The sequence below is a fragment of the Schistocerca gregaria genome, chromosome 1 (assembly GCF_023897955.1).
Source record: "Schistocerca gregaria isolate iqSchGreg1 chromosome 1, iqSchGreg1.2, whole genome shotgun sequence".
NCBI lineage: Eukaryota > Metazoa > Arthropoda > Insecta > Orthoptera > Acrididae > Schistocerca > Schistocerca gregaria.
In genome coordinates this window covers 922,145,689-922,160,257 of record NC_064920.1, presented here as the reverse complement: position 1 = coordinate 922,160,257, position 14,569 = coordinate 922,145,689, and the positions used below count along the sequence as shown (strand labels likewise).

Sequence of the window (14,569 nt, the reverse complement as noted above, 5' to 3'; positions counted from 1 at the left end):
CTGTAGAAGAGCTTTACCAGCAGCGATGCATTGAAACAGTCATGCAGAACGTCTCAGAACCAAACAGGGGGAAGGGCTAAAGTTCCGCGCCTATCATTTCACATATGCTACAGCTTACGGAGACATGTAAAATTGTCATAACATTTTTTGCGTATCCGTAACGTTGACCACCTCTTCACTAATATTCTCTTTAAATTTGAGGGTATTCTGAGCAGCGGTTCTTTCTTTACAGCGTTTTTAAACTGGAACTTCAATTATAATCACAATGTGTGTGGAGGAAATGAGTTTAGTGAGTGTAGCTCTCATCGCTAGCTGGCAGAATCTGAATGATAATTAGTTACAAAGATTACACGGTTCAGAAATCTATGAGCATCCAACCTGAGTAAAGTATGAACTACACTCCTGGAAATTGAAATAAGAACACCGTGAATTCATTGTCCCAGGAAGGGGAAACTTTATTGACACATTCCTGGGGTCAGATACATCACATGATCACACTGACAGAACCACAGGCACATAGACACAGGCAACAGAGCATGCACAATGTCGGCACTAGTACAGTGTATATTCACCTTTCGCAGCAATGCAGGCTGCTAGTCTCCCATGGAGACGATCGTAGAGATGCTGGATGTAGTCCTGTGGTACGGCTTGCCATGCCATTTCCACCTGGCGCCTCAGTTGGACCAGCGTTCGTGCTGGACGTGCAGACCGCGTGAGACGACGCTTCATCCAGTCCCAAACATGCTCAATGGGGGACAGATCCGGAGATCTTGCTGGCCAGGGTAGTTGACTTACACCTTCTAGAGCACGTTGGGTGGCACGGGATACATGCGGACGTGCATTGTCCTGTTGGAACAGCAAGTTCCCTTGCCGGTTTAGGAATGGTAGAACGATGGGTTCGATGACGGTTTGGATGTACCGTGCACTATTCAGTGTCCCCTCGACGATCACCAGAGGTGTACGGCCAGTGTAGGAGATCGCTTCCCACACCATGATGCCGGGTGTTGGCCCTGTGTGCCTCGGTCGTATGCAGTCCTGATTGTGGCGCTCACGTGCACGGCGCCAAACACGCATACGACCATCACTGGCACCAAGGCAGAAGCGACTCTCATCGCTGAAGACGACACGTCTCCATTCGTCCCTCACATACACGCCTGTCGCGACACCACTGGAGGCGGGCTGCACGATGTTGGGGCGTGAGCGGAAGACGGCCTAACGGTGTGCGGGACCGTAGCCCAGCTTCATGGAGACGGTTGCGAATGGTCCTCGCCGATACCCCAGGTGAAACAGTGTCCCTAATTTGCTGGGAAGTGGCGGTGCGGTCCCCTACGGCACTGCGTAGGATCCTACGGTCTTGGCGTACATCCGTGCGTCGCTGCGGTCCGGTCCCAGGGCGACGGACACGTGCACCTTCCGCCGACCACTGGCGACAACATCGATGTACTGTGGAGACCTCACGCCCCACGTGTTGAGCAATTCGGCGGTACGTCCACCCGGCCTCCCGCATGCCCACTATACGCCCTCGCTCAAAGTCCGTCAACTGCACACACGGTTCACGTCCACGCTGTCGCGGCATGCTACCAGTGTTAAAGACTGCGATGGAGCTCCGTATGCCACGGCAAACTGGCTGACACTGACGGCGGCGGTGCACAAATGCTGCGCAGCTAGCGCCATTCGACGGCCAACACCGCGGTTCCTGGTGTGTCCGCTGTGCCGTGCGTGTGATCATTGCTTGTACAGCCCTCTCGCAGTGTCCGGAGCAAGTATGGTGGGTCTGACACACCGGTGTCAATGTGTTCTTTTTTCCATTTCCAGGAGTGTAGTTCATGACCAATGAGCCATGCGTGGCTTGTGTTCCCGCCATCATGTATTTTACGCCCTGTTTGAACGTACTTCCTCCTTACTACGTTAATTTAAATTACTACAATCACTGAGTTGCTGCTTTGCCTGACGTTGAGCGGCGCTAGCAGTGCTTATCGATATATCACCTCTCGTAGTATTTTCGTAGTCTGTCGTTATAAGCAGTTCGCGTCCCTAGTTCGGATTGTGAGTTCGGGCTGCCAGTTAGTTGGAATGCGTCTGAAGCGTAGTCCGGACCTGCCAGTCGGGGAGTTGCAGTGCGGCACTACTGAAGCCGGGTTTCAGCATTGCCGCCACTCACCACTTGAGCCGCGCCACGGTCTTGGTGGATAGTCGGTCGGTCGTCCTTCCGGAGGATGCGCTTTGGCTCGCCCATCGCTCATGAGTCGGCGTTGTGTGTGCATCGACTCCCGACTTGTCTTCGTGCGTGTATAGTTACGGTTGCGTACCGTTCACGTCTCCGTGCAAGTGTTTGTCAGGTTGTGCGTGTAGTTGGTGTTATTTCCAGTGATGACTATCTGAGATGATGTCGGCATTCTGAGAGAAGTCGGTCGGTTGGTGCGGAACAGGGAGGATATTACCGTGCTGCGTGGTCTCCTGGGTCCGCTGCCGGTCCCTGCGCAGTGTCGGAGCTTGTGTTGAGCTGTCCGATCGCTACGAGCTTCGTGGCTCACCGACTCAGGACGTCAAGGCTGAGTAGTGCTTTCAAGTTCCCAAGGTTTTGATAGCTTTATACATTTACATATTTGATTGTGGATAATTACGTCCGTAAAATTTTTGTGTTTGAGTTCTCATGTACCGGTTGGTGGCAAGCAAGTGTCGGTCGGTCCGTGGCTGTCCCCTGGTTAGGTTCCGTAGGATAAAATGTAGTCTGGCTCACCACATGTCTCGCCTAACTGAACGAGGGCAGACCGACCTCTCTGGAGGCTTCTGAGTGCCGTTATCTTTATTGTCTTTCCCACCTGTGTTTAATGATCTGTTTTCAGCTTCTTACAAATTAAGGCTTATCGTTGTTTTTCTTTTTTTTCTTTAAAATTTTGCAAACGTAATTGTGGGGTTTAAGTCTTGCCACCTTACTTTTAAAAATATCTATCAAGCTTAAACATTGCGGTGTTCTGGATTTAAAAGATTATGGTAATATATTTAGAAATTTTGAGACTTAATTGTGGCCTTCAGCCGTTGCTATTGCATCTTGCATATGTTGGTTCTATATGCTTTGACTTGAGGCTTTCCACTTAGCCGTGTTTTTGTTATTTATTTTATTTGCATTTTTTAATTACATTTAATTTTGTGGATTTTTAAGATTTCTTGTTTTAAACATTGTGGCCTTCTGCCTTTAAAAGTCTATGGTAACGTATTCTAAAATTTTGAAACTTAATTGTGGCCTCCAGCCATTTCTATTGCACTTTGCGTATGTTTGTTCTATCTATTTTCTTTTGAGGGTCTCCCTCTAGCTGCGATAGATGTTCTTTCTTAATTATTTATTGCTATTTTAATTGGATTTTTATCTTGTTGATTTGTTAAGATTTCTTGTCTGGAGAACTTCAGCCGTGGAAGAGTTGCATTTGGTAAAGGATCGGCTATATGCCGCTTTGGTTTGTAAATGAATTAATAAATTACAATAAATTACAATTAGAAGATGAAACTGACCGCATCCTTATTTGGCCCTTTCCGCAATCCTAATTACCTGTTCTGCCCAGCGAGTTAAGCGGGCGTATCAGCCAAATTAGTAGATTCCAGTCAAACATCAAGTGCGTGATGTTTCGGATTCATATCCACAACTTTTCAGTTAATCCTGGGCTACGGGAAGCCCGAGAAGTGGATACTCGAAATTTCTTAGATATCGTACTACAGAAAAACGTTGAAAGTTAAGAGTACAAATAAGGAATGAGAAGGTTCTCTGAAGAAACGACTTGGAAAGGAATATCTGCAGTATATTGACTAAGCAGGACAGGATGCATCCCCTCATGCTTCACGTCTTCCCTCACAGCCATGGTATGTGAAATCCATGACATGCATGTGGGACGCTTCGTTGATATGTGGTTTGTATTATCCTGGATATTTCACAGTTAATTGATCAGACTGACGCGATTGATAATATAGGACAATATAAGCGGCCGCGCTGAATTAGCCGAGCGGTCTGAGGCGTTGTAGTCACGGACTGGGCGGCTGGTCCCAGCGGAGGTTCGAGTCCTCCCTCGGGAATGGGTATGTGTGTTTCTCATTAGGATAATTAACGTCAAGTAGTGTGTAAGCTTAGGGACTGATGACCTTAGCAGCTAAGTCCCATAAGATTTCACACACATTTGAACATTTTTTTAATATAATATAATCGAACGTTCCAGTAAATACAGCCCCAGAAACGACACAAGTGCGAAGGTGTGCTTATGCGCTGCAACTTAAGTCAATATGCAGTATTGTCCCATATTAAGACAACCCGGTCTACTCGTACCATAAGCGAAGTGTTCTACTTGCCCCATGGCAGTGGGATGCAATTTAGCAATCGACTGTTTGCTGAGTTACGCATTCTATCAAACATAAACGGAACACATTATAAATATTAAAATGGCTGTATAATTTACTGCTCCAGTTCTTCAAACATAACAAAGACAATTTTTTTCTTTCTTCTTTTTTAGATGTCACTGGAAAGAAAAATCTGGACGATTGGAGCCCGAGGTACAGGACCTATCCACATGGATCATAGTTGCACAACGAATGTCGTCTCGAAGCAGCATCTGATTGTTCTGATGCTCCACTATGCATGTATCACATTCGTTAAACCTGAACAGCTGGAACATCCTCAAGTAATCCCGGACGATTCCTCCGCAAAAAATGAAGGTATTCTGGTCCATCAAGTTTTCTGGGAGTTACATGTGACCCTATCAGACGATCACCGAGCATTCAAACGGTAGTGCGAACGCACATTGACTTCTTGTATTTTACAGTTCTGTGTACAGTGACACTATCCCGGTCGAATAATGGATCGAGTAATCACTTTATAACTGGTTAAGAACTCATTTAGTGACAAACGTTGCTTACGTCGTGGCTGACGTAGAGAGAAATTGTATGGGTATTTATTCGAAAGGCTTACGCTTCAGATTTGCACTAATCAGGACAATACTTCACGTTGAAGTAAGCGGTGCCAACACTCTCACAGTCAGCTCGTTTCTTGCCGACCTGCGATTACTACAACATTCTTTCAACTCTTCTACCTCAAATATCTCTGGAACAACAACAAATATTCAAAAACGGTTTTCACCGGCAGGTGCTTAGGACAACAAATGCAAAATTTCAAGACGTACGCAAACACTATTTTCAACACAGACCTGTGTATTTTTAAATGGACGCCCACCATTATTTCGTATGCAATCAATAGCATGAAAAATCATAAAATTACTGGCATTGGTTGCATCACAATACGTCAATTACATCCCGAGAAATTGCGAAGCAAAGTTGACGCTTCAAATAAATCAAGTGCACAGCTAGCGAACGTCCTCAGACTCAAGCGTGCACCTAACGCTGTATGTGTCAGGGGCTCACACAATGGTAGGGGAAGCACAATCCACAAAAATAAACAAATAACACGTACAACGCAAAGTTACGTTTTTCAAATAGTAAATATATGTTTATTCTGACGAAATGACAATTACTGCTACAATTAGACTTAACACACTTGAATTTACTTTGCTAAACACATTTAGTAATGCCCTGTCGCCCACAGAAACTGTATTATTGTGCATTACATCCAGCATAGAAAATACACCCACATCGTGACCAATGAAACTGTGTCACGTCTACGTATGCTCGAAGTGCCCTCCGTTTGCATCAATACACGTTTGCAGACGGGTAACGAGAGAGTGTTGCACAGATTGTAGAGCTTATACAGATATTGTCGCACACGCCGTAGTAATACGATGTTGCATATCCTCTACTGTTGTTAGAGGTTCTTGATTTACTCTGTCTCTCACTGCACCCTAGAGAATGAAGTCTAATGGCGTCAAGTCAGCGGACCGTGCTGTCCATAGCAGAGTACGTCCACGTCGAATCCTCCAATTTGGAAATGTCGCTTCTAGAACGCCTCTGGCAACTTTTGCATCGTGTGCGGTACATCCATCATGTTGGAACCACATAGATAGACGGGTGTCCAATCCTAGATCCTCCATTAGCAGATCAAGTGTGTTTTGAAGAAATGATGCATATCGCCGCCCATTCAGTCTTCCACGGTAAAAACAGGGACCTACAATAGCAATGATACGGCACCAAACATTGACACTCCACTGTCACTGATGAGCAAATAGGAAAATCCAGTGGGGATTTTGCATGGACCAGTAGGGCATGTTCCACATATTCACATTACCATGATTTGTAAATTAAGCCTCGTCCGTAAACAACATACTGCTTGGAAATACTGAATTAGCTTGCAACTGCTGATGTGCAAAATGACAGATTTCAATGCGGTATTCAAAGTCATTCCCGTATAGTTACTGGTGCAGTGAGATACGGAACGGATGAAACCGGTGCCGATCCCAGATTCTGTACACACTGATGTGGCTTATTCCTACACCTCGTGCAATTTGTCGTACACCCACCTGAGGAATGTGCGCTACAGCAGCCAGAACACCAATTCAGTTTTCACTGTCAATCGCTGGCGTTGTACGTCGACGTTTTGTGTCTTGCAGATGTTGCCAATGGTTCGACATAAGGGACACCGCCGATATGGGTGGCGTTCAGCATGCAGGGTTGCATTTCTGTGACATTCGCCATAAATTAAAAAAGTGTCTAGTTTTTCTTCGTTACTGAAGGCCGGCATATCGACTAGATGACTGCAATTGTAGCAAGCCACAAGAGACCAGGTTTTAATGGGGCAACATATGTGAATTACGTTACAATGTGAGAGCAGTTCAGCAGACCACTTTAGGAGACGCTTGTAGAGCGTCCCGTGGTGATAGCGGAATGTTTGCGGCGGGATAAAGGCGCCAGTGCAGGTATCCCCAGCTCTGAGCACGGTACTACATGCGATGCATTACGTCAGAAACTGTGGCGCCGTTGCCATACTTTACAAACCACATATTTCAAAACTTATGACGTTCATAAACGTGAAACCAATTGTGCTAGCACTAATTGTACCTCTAGGTTGAACATGTAAAAATACAAAAGATTGTGTTGAAAATACTATTTGTTTACGTTTTAAAATTTAGCATAGTATTTGGTTTCCTAGGCCCCTGCCGTACGTTCATGCTGGTGAAAACCGTTTTTTAATATCTATTGTTGTTCCAGAGATATTTGAGGTGACGGAGTTAGGTGAGACAATATAGCCTGTTGTTCTCTTTGTGGTCGTAACTGTGCCAAAAGTTGACTACAGCTGTCAGTGTACACTATCCGTTTGCATCCACTCATTCACAGTTCCACACCTAACCTAATGGCCGGGGGAAAGAAACTATAGTGGCTTGTTTATGTCACATATACTTGGACGTACTTACAAATCTAAAAAACCACTACCTCTAATAGCAATAATTAGTAGTCTGCAAATGAAATAAATACTCGTGTAACGTTGTTCAGTACACTGTCCTCAGACACCATTTGAAGTATCTGTATTTATACCCCTACCACCCTATACATACACCGGTAATTTTAAATGTTAGACTGTTCCGGATTAAATATACAAAGCGCCAAGACGCTTGAATTGCCTTCATGAGAGCAGTGATTCAAATCCGCGTTTGGCCGTCGAGTTTAGGCAACTACTGAAAGTCCTTTGGAATGGACTTAGGCTACTTCGCTCCCCCTGATCGAGACTGTACTGTCTCTCTAATGATCTCGTCATTGACGGGAAGTTATACGATAATCTCCTTCCTACGTTCTGAAAGAAGTAGTTGAATCAAAAAATGAAGCATATTTCACTGTTCGTAAACATGAATAAGAATCGTACGACTCATGGTGTGTGTTCTGGCTCTGCGTTGATACACCAGTCACAATATCTAAAAACTCTTTTTATAATCCATTACTAGTTTCACAGATGTATTGTGTTAGCTGAGCAATATGTACGCAGAGACGCGCTAACGTCATAAAATTGCCTGAATATGATCAGTCATGTGTTAGGAGCCGCTGATATTGGGCATTTCGACAATAGAATTCATGGTTATTGGTCCGCGTATTATCTTGGCGAAAGGCGGTTGTTACAAAAGCTAGTGTTCAGACCGTCATGACTGACTCGCGCTTAAAGCGCGATTGTGTAAAGATCAATGGCCGCGAGGATTTCAGTAGAGCCAGTGTCAACAGATTCTGATGGATCGTAAATGTGGACAGCTCTTTTAACTACAAAGCCGACACTGGTCACTGAATGGCGTGGTGGTAGCAGTCCAGATAACGCTCCACATTAATGCCATCCATGCAAAAAGAGCAGTACCGGAATAAACTTCATCTGTTGTGACTTACTAACGCCAGCATGAACCAGCTAACACCAACATCAGTTTGGAAATATATGTTCGCTTTCTTACCGTCAACCAAGACTTTGTGTTGATTCCTACGCTTCATTTATCATAGAGACCATGTGACGTCAGATTTTAACCTCAGTTTTTTTCGCAACCACTGAAGACACCAGAACAAAGAATTCGCCAAATCACAGTACTTAAATCATCGAATACTTTGCGGTTTTCCTGTCTGCAGGTAACTTTCTGTGAATCGAGTTACTGATGTAAAACCTCTTTAATCATAATTCTTGTTGTTTAATATCATTCCAGAGCCATGGTAAGGATAAACGTTGTTATGCGAAATCTACAAAAAACACACATAGTACCGTGACAGGACGTGTTAGTAAAAACAACCAATTTTTGCATGCTGCAATTGGCTGATTTCTGCTCTGTAACTGTCCACGTAGAGTATAGAGACCCTTCTAGTGTTTCCAGTGTCATAAAGTAGTATACCTATTCCTGCCATATACAATATTTGATGAAAAGTGTACGGACATGTATTAGCTGGCAATAACATGGGTTGCGTCCACTGTTTGCCTTAATGGCGGCATGAACTCTGCCGATGACACTTTTAACGAGGTGTTTGAATGTCTGTGGAGGAATGGTAACCCATTCTTCCTCAAGAGCCGAAACCAAAGAAGATAATGATATTGAACGCCGTTATCCGGAGCGAAGTTGACTTTCTAATTCATCTTAAATGTGCTTCGGTAACTTCAGATCGAGAGTCTGGGCATAAATGTCCGTTTCAGGAATGATATTGTGCGAAACAAGAGCCACAGTTGTTGCTTTTTGACAGGACTGACATTCTGATATAATCAATCACCGTCTTCTATCTCTACCTGTACTGTACACAGTGCTGTAAAATTTCATCATATCCTTCTGCATTTCGCATTTTCTTCAGCACCATGTGGGGACCACACCCTAACAACGAAAAATACCGCCTTACTGTAACATCACCTCCTCCGTAGGTCACTGCTGATGCTACACATGAAGGCGGGTAACGTTCTCCAGTCATTGGCCAAACCCAAGCTCCTCCATCGGATCGCCACAGGGTAGAGCGTGATTCATCACTCCAGATCAAAAGTTTCCAGTCATGCAATGTCTTTCGGCGTCTCGTTTTACACCTCCTCAATCGTCATGTTGTATCGACTACAGAAATAAGTAAGTTTTGAGAATATGGTCATTACACCACATTTTTTCTAACTCTCTGCTCACAACTTTCCTAGCTGGACTGCTGGTAGCGCTTTGGAATTCACGAGTGATTCCTTCCAGTGGTTTCATGAGACATTTTACAACCAGCCTCCACAATGCTCGTCTGTCCCCGACCATCAGTACATTAGATCTGACTGGTATTTCTTTAGCTAGTGTCTTCCTAAGCGTTATCACTGCACAGTCACTTCGCCAACAGTCTTCTTGGACAAATTTAAAAGGATTGTGATGTCCTTGATCCGTTTCGTGCTTATGTGATATCCAATGACTTGCTCACGTTCGAAGTCATTGAGCTGTCCTAAGTGATCAATTTGTCGATAGTGCTTCTTAAGAACCACCATAAACTTAGATATAGCAATAATATATACCGAATCGAAACAAATAAATACAGGAGTGAGACAAGGCTGTATTAATCAACTGCGCTGTTCAGTATTCACGTTGACGATGCAGTTCGAAGATAGAACTCTGACGTAAAGGTAAAATCACTGCTATAGGCTGACGATCATTCAATGATGTTTTCAAGAGAACATGAGTTACAAAAAGGAATTTATTGGCTAAATAATAAATGTACAGATTATAATATGAAAATATCTTCTAGTAAATCTAAGGCATTGAATAAGTTGCGGAATGAACAAACTGCCTAAGTCTTTATCGAGGATCTCTCACTCAGGATCTCTCACTCAAAAAACAATCCCGCGTTACTGCTAACAAGTTATGTTCATTTTTAAAGAGTAAGCGATATATGCCAGAATTACAGACCAGAGTCCTAGCAGGATTTAAGAGCATACGGAAAGTTTGTACATTCTTTCGAGGACGCCGCCCGGGTTATAAAAACTCTTACCCCTGCGAGACAAAGCTCTGTTTTCTCACGTTTGAGATGCAGGTGTACGCGTAATTTTCGATTCCGAAAGTCGTTCTACGCTGTACGACTTTGTTATCTGAAAACCAATGCAATTAAATATGGACCTAAATAACCACACGAGACAAGGAATTATTCGCATCAGGTCGCGATTGTGGCGTGTAAACTAAGTCTCTAGCTTTGTAATGGCCACAGTTATGTGAGAAAGAGTGCCCAATAAGCTTCTTCAGGCACCCCATTGGAAGCTGGCACCACACATTGACTGGATCTCGTACAGCTAACAAATTTCGGGGAGTGTCTAGAGCATACACATCACGGAGGTGTCGTAGGAAGGGCAAAGGTTAGTCATCGAGAATCTTCAAATATTCGTGGTTGATGTTCGCAGGAACTTAAATGAATGGGTCCCGGTCACGCTAAAACCTGTACATCGTGAGCTGCACCACCCACGCTTCGATTTTAAGTGTCTCATGGGGCCGCCGATGATGTCGACGCTTTCCATCACTTGAAAAAAGGAAAAACCGCGACTCGTCGGACCACACTTCACGTCTTCAGCCGTCTGGACTTCAGTGAGGGCATTGCTTGTTACACGGAAGACATATGGCTCTATGAGACGCTGCCAAAAACTGTCTTTTGAGAAGCACCCGACTGCAAGTGTTCACTTTATGTAGTCCCCTTTCTGGTCGGTCGGAAACACTGTGAGACGCACCTGCTTTCGCTAATAATAGATATTCATTTCTTTTCTGAATTTATTCTCATTTTCAAGACGTGACGCTTCTGTGAAGTCGGTTAGGATCCCCTTACGACCACTGCTCTTACGCCGTGTTGCATGGGTGCGAGTACTACTATATTCCTTGTAGACAACTTCAACTGTCCGCATCGATACACCAACAAATTGAGAAACACTCACGGTGTAGCTATGTGCAAATCCAAGAGGATAGCTGGTTTCTCCCATTCCGTCACGTCTCCACGTCAGCCCATCTTTCTACGCTGCTTCCATAAAACCGACTGGTACATACACACCACTTGACTGCACTGATGTACGGCAGCAGTGAAGTGTCACATCACCTGTTACCAGTGCTACCCCACGTGTGCTCTGAAGCAACCAATGTACTATACTAATGGCGCGGATAATAGTTTGCCTCGTGAGCTCGTGTGACACGCTCACATTAATACAAATCCGTACTTTATGCTGGACGGCGACTGATGTAGCACTAACTGTTACCCAGAGAAGTGCACTTGGAGTGCTAATGTTCTCAGTATATAGTATATACTAAATGGTCTGTCAAAGTTCGCTGATCAAGACGTTGTGCTTAAGACTGTTTTTTTTAGGTACACTACTGGATTAGATTATCCAGCTGCAGTAATGCTGGAGCCTCTCTAACAAACTTTATAAATGTAGGACACTATTTATAACAATTAATGCATCTAGGGGAAATTTTACGGTACCACATAAGATGGGCTGAACTCGTGAAATCAGTACATGTGAAGTTGAAATGATGACTTAAATTGATTGGGGGGGGGGGGAGGGTTTTTGCGTAAAGGAAATCGTATACAGGGTGTCCCAGGAGGAATGGGCACTTTTCAGGAACGATCGTTTGGAACGAAAATGTCAATATGGACATTTGGCCTATTCCGAATGGTTTCATAGAATTCATTTAATGTGCAAGGTCTCTTTGTTTAGTCAGGTCCGATGAGTCACGAAACGGAAACACAGTATATATATATATATATATGAGCGTATGGCATTGGTGACCGAGAGACACATCGCGGGGCGGTTCGGCCGCCACTCCACAAGTTCTTTAACGCCACTACGGCGACTTCTGAGTGAATGAGGATGAAATGATGATGAAAGACACACAACAAACAGTCATCTCGAGGCAGAGAAAATCCCTGACCCCCCGGGAATCGAACCCGGGACCCCGTGTGCGGGAAGCAAGAACGCTACCGCAAGACCACGAGCAGCGGAAGGAAACACACGGAAAATCCAATGAAACTTTGCACACATGTGTTGGATAGTGTACATGGTAAGCGCGTCGATAGCGTCACGTCGCTCTGTCAAGTTCTGAGTGCACAGTGAGCAAATAAAGGTGCTTAGGAAACAGTTTCTCCCGCCGAGTATGAGTGCCTTCTGACAGATTTAGTCTGATTTCATGCAGTCTACATAACGTAACTGTCATGCATTTTCTTCTTCACGACAATAGATCTCTGCCACACACTGCAGAGGCAATGAAGACATTCCTGCAACGTTTTCGACGGGAAGTGTTTAATCATCCACTGTAGAGTGCGGAATTGGCTCCCTATGTCTGTCGTCCCTGCTGGCATGAACCGCTCGCTGTGAAGTCAACGTTTTGTAACAGGAAACGAGCTGCAGACAATCTAGAGAACAGGCGGAAAACACAGGCTGTTGCCTTTTATGACGAGGGTATTGGAAACGTGGCGTACAACGCTACGACAAATGTCTAAATTGGAGTGACTACTGTCTTCAGAAGTAGCAGGAAGGTGTAAGTAAATGTTGCAAATAAACTGATTTTTTATTTTCACTGTGGTTTCCATTTTGCGACCAACTGGACCTTGACAAGCGAATAGCCCTCCCATAGTGTTACTTATAATCTGTATTATACAATACGTTGTCAAGTTTACACATGCACAGTACTCAGTAAGCATTACAACATGTGTTTTACGAAGTATCAATTAAAAGACGTATTACTAACATATTCACAGCTAAGCATTATCGTACACGTCATATTAGGGCTGTTGTATAGTTCACAATAAATGTTTCAATGTTCTGCCGTCATCTTCAGTGCATTTGCTCTATTTTCGAAGACTCTTTTGTCTGCGTGCCTCTGCACGCTCCCCAGCAAGAGCAGTAGCCTCCATGATGCAGCAACGCAGTTCACCTCGTGTATTCGCCTGTCATGTGTGCTCCTCAGACACCATCCAACCACATGAACAAAAATGTAATGTCGTAGGATCTAGAGCTGTAAATGGCCAGTTAATTGGACTACCCGACCCATCTAGCGATAAGTCGAGCATGGGTGAGCAAAAATCCAAATATATATTAAATTTGTTCCATCCTAGAAACCATTTGGAATGGGGCATATGTGCATATGAAGTTTTTTTTCCTTCAAATAAGCTTTCCTATCATATCCCTATATAGTGACAATTCTTCCTGTGATGTCAATATACGATTCTTATCCGACAAGTTGTAGCATACGGCTACATATTTCTGTGATAGATGACATCAGAGTTATACATCTGTACGCCCCTTAGGCAATTCGAATGAAATTCGAACTACATGACAAAGAAACAACGTTAGGATCGACTTGGCGCAATCCTCTTCGTGGTGACGAGTCTGTGCTTAGGAAATGAGATACTCAGGAAACGTCAACGAGAAACTTTAAAAAGAAAGAAAGAAAGAAATTAAAACGGTCAATTGCAAGTAGGACTCGAGCTGTGGGGTTCCGTACAAACTTAATTATCTATGTAGATAATAATAATAACAATTTTGTGCGGCTCAGTGGCGTTGACTTAAAAGTATATATTATTTGCACCACCAAGTAACGTTGACCTAAGGATTTGATATAAATTTCAACTCGATGTCTATACCCGTTCCGAAGAAAAGGGAATTTTAACATACGGACGGAGAGAAAGATTGACGGACAGCAAAGTGATCCTATAACCGTTCCGTTATTACCGACTGAAGCACAGAATGCTAAAAAGGCAACATTGTTTTTTCAGCATCCTATTGGCTGAATACAGAGAGCAGGTGTTCGAAGAAGACTGCGTATTTGTCATTCCACGATTCTCCATCCATAGCTGATAAATCACTCATAGAGTCCTCGAGAACATAGCGGAGAATTATGCGAATGTAGAGGTGTTTTAAGAATTTGTTGATTTAACTACGCTGGAGGAGCAAGACGGGACTGTGTTGATATTGTTACGAATTAGAAATTACCATGGTGCATTAAGTTCGTAAACGTTGCGAAATATTTATAAGCCGGCCGCTGTGGTCGAGCGGTTCTAGGCGCTTCATCCCTGAACCGCGCTGCTGTTACAGTCGCAGGATCAAATCCTGCCTCGGACATGGATGTGTGTGATATTCTTAAGTTAGTTAGGTTTAAATAGTTCTAAGTCAAGGGGACTGATGACCTTATATATATATATATATATATAT

The 14,569-nt window shown here is 43.9% G+C and overlaps 1 protein-coding gene across 1 annotated transcript in view; it reads right to left on the bottom strand.

Annotated features, from left to right (window-relative positions):
• The window catches only part of LOC126275201 (neural cell adhesion molecule 2-like), a 1,450,213-nt gene that overhangs the window by 1,118,940 nt on the left and 316,704 nt on the right, over positions 1 to 14,569 (bottom strand). The gene's annotated exons all lie outside the window — the stretch shown is intronic.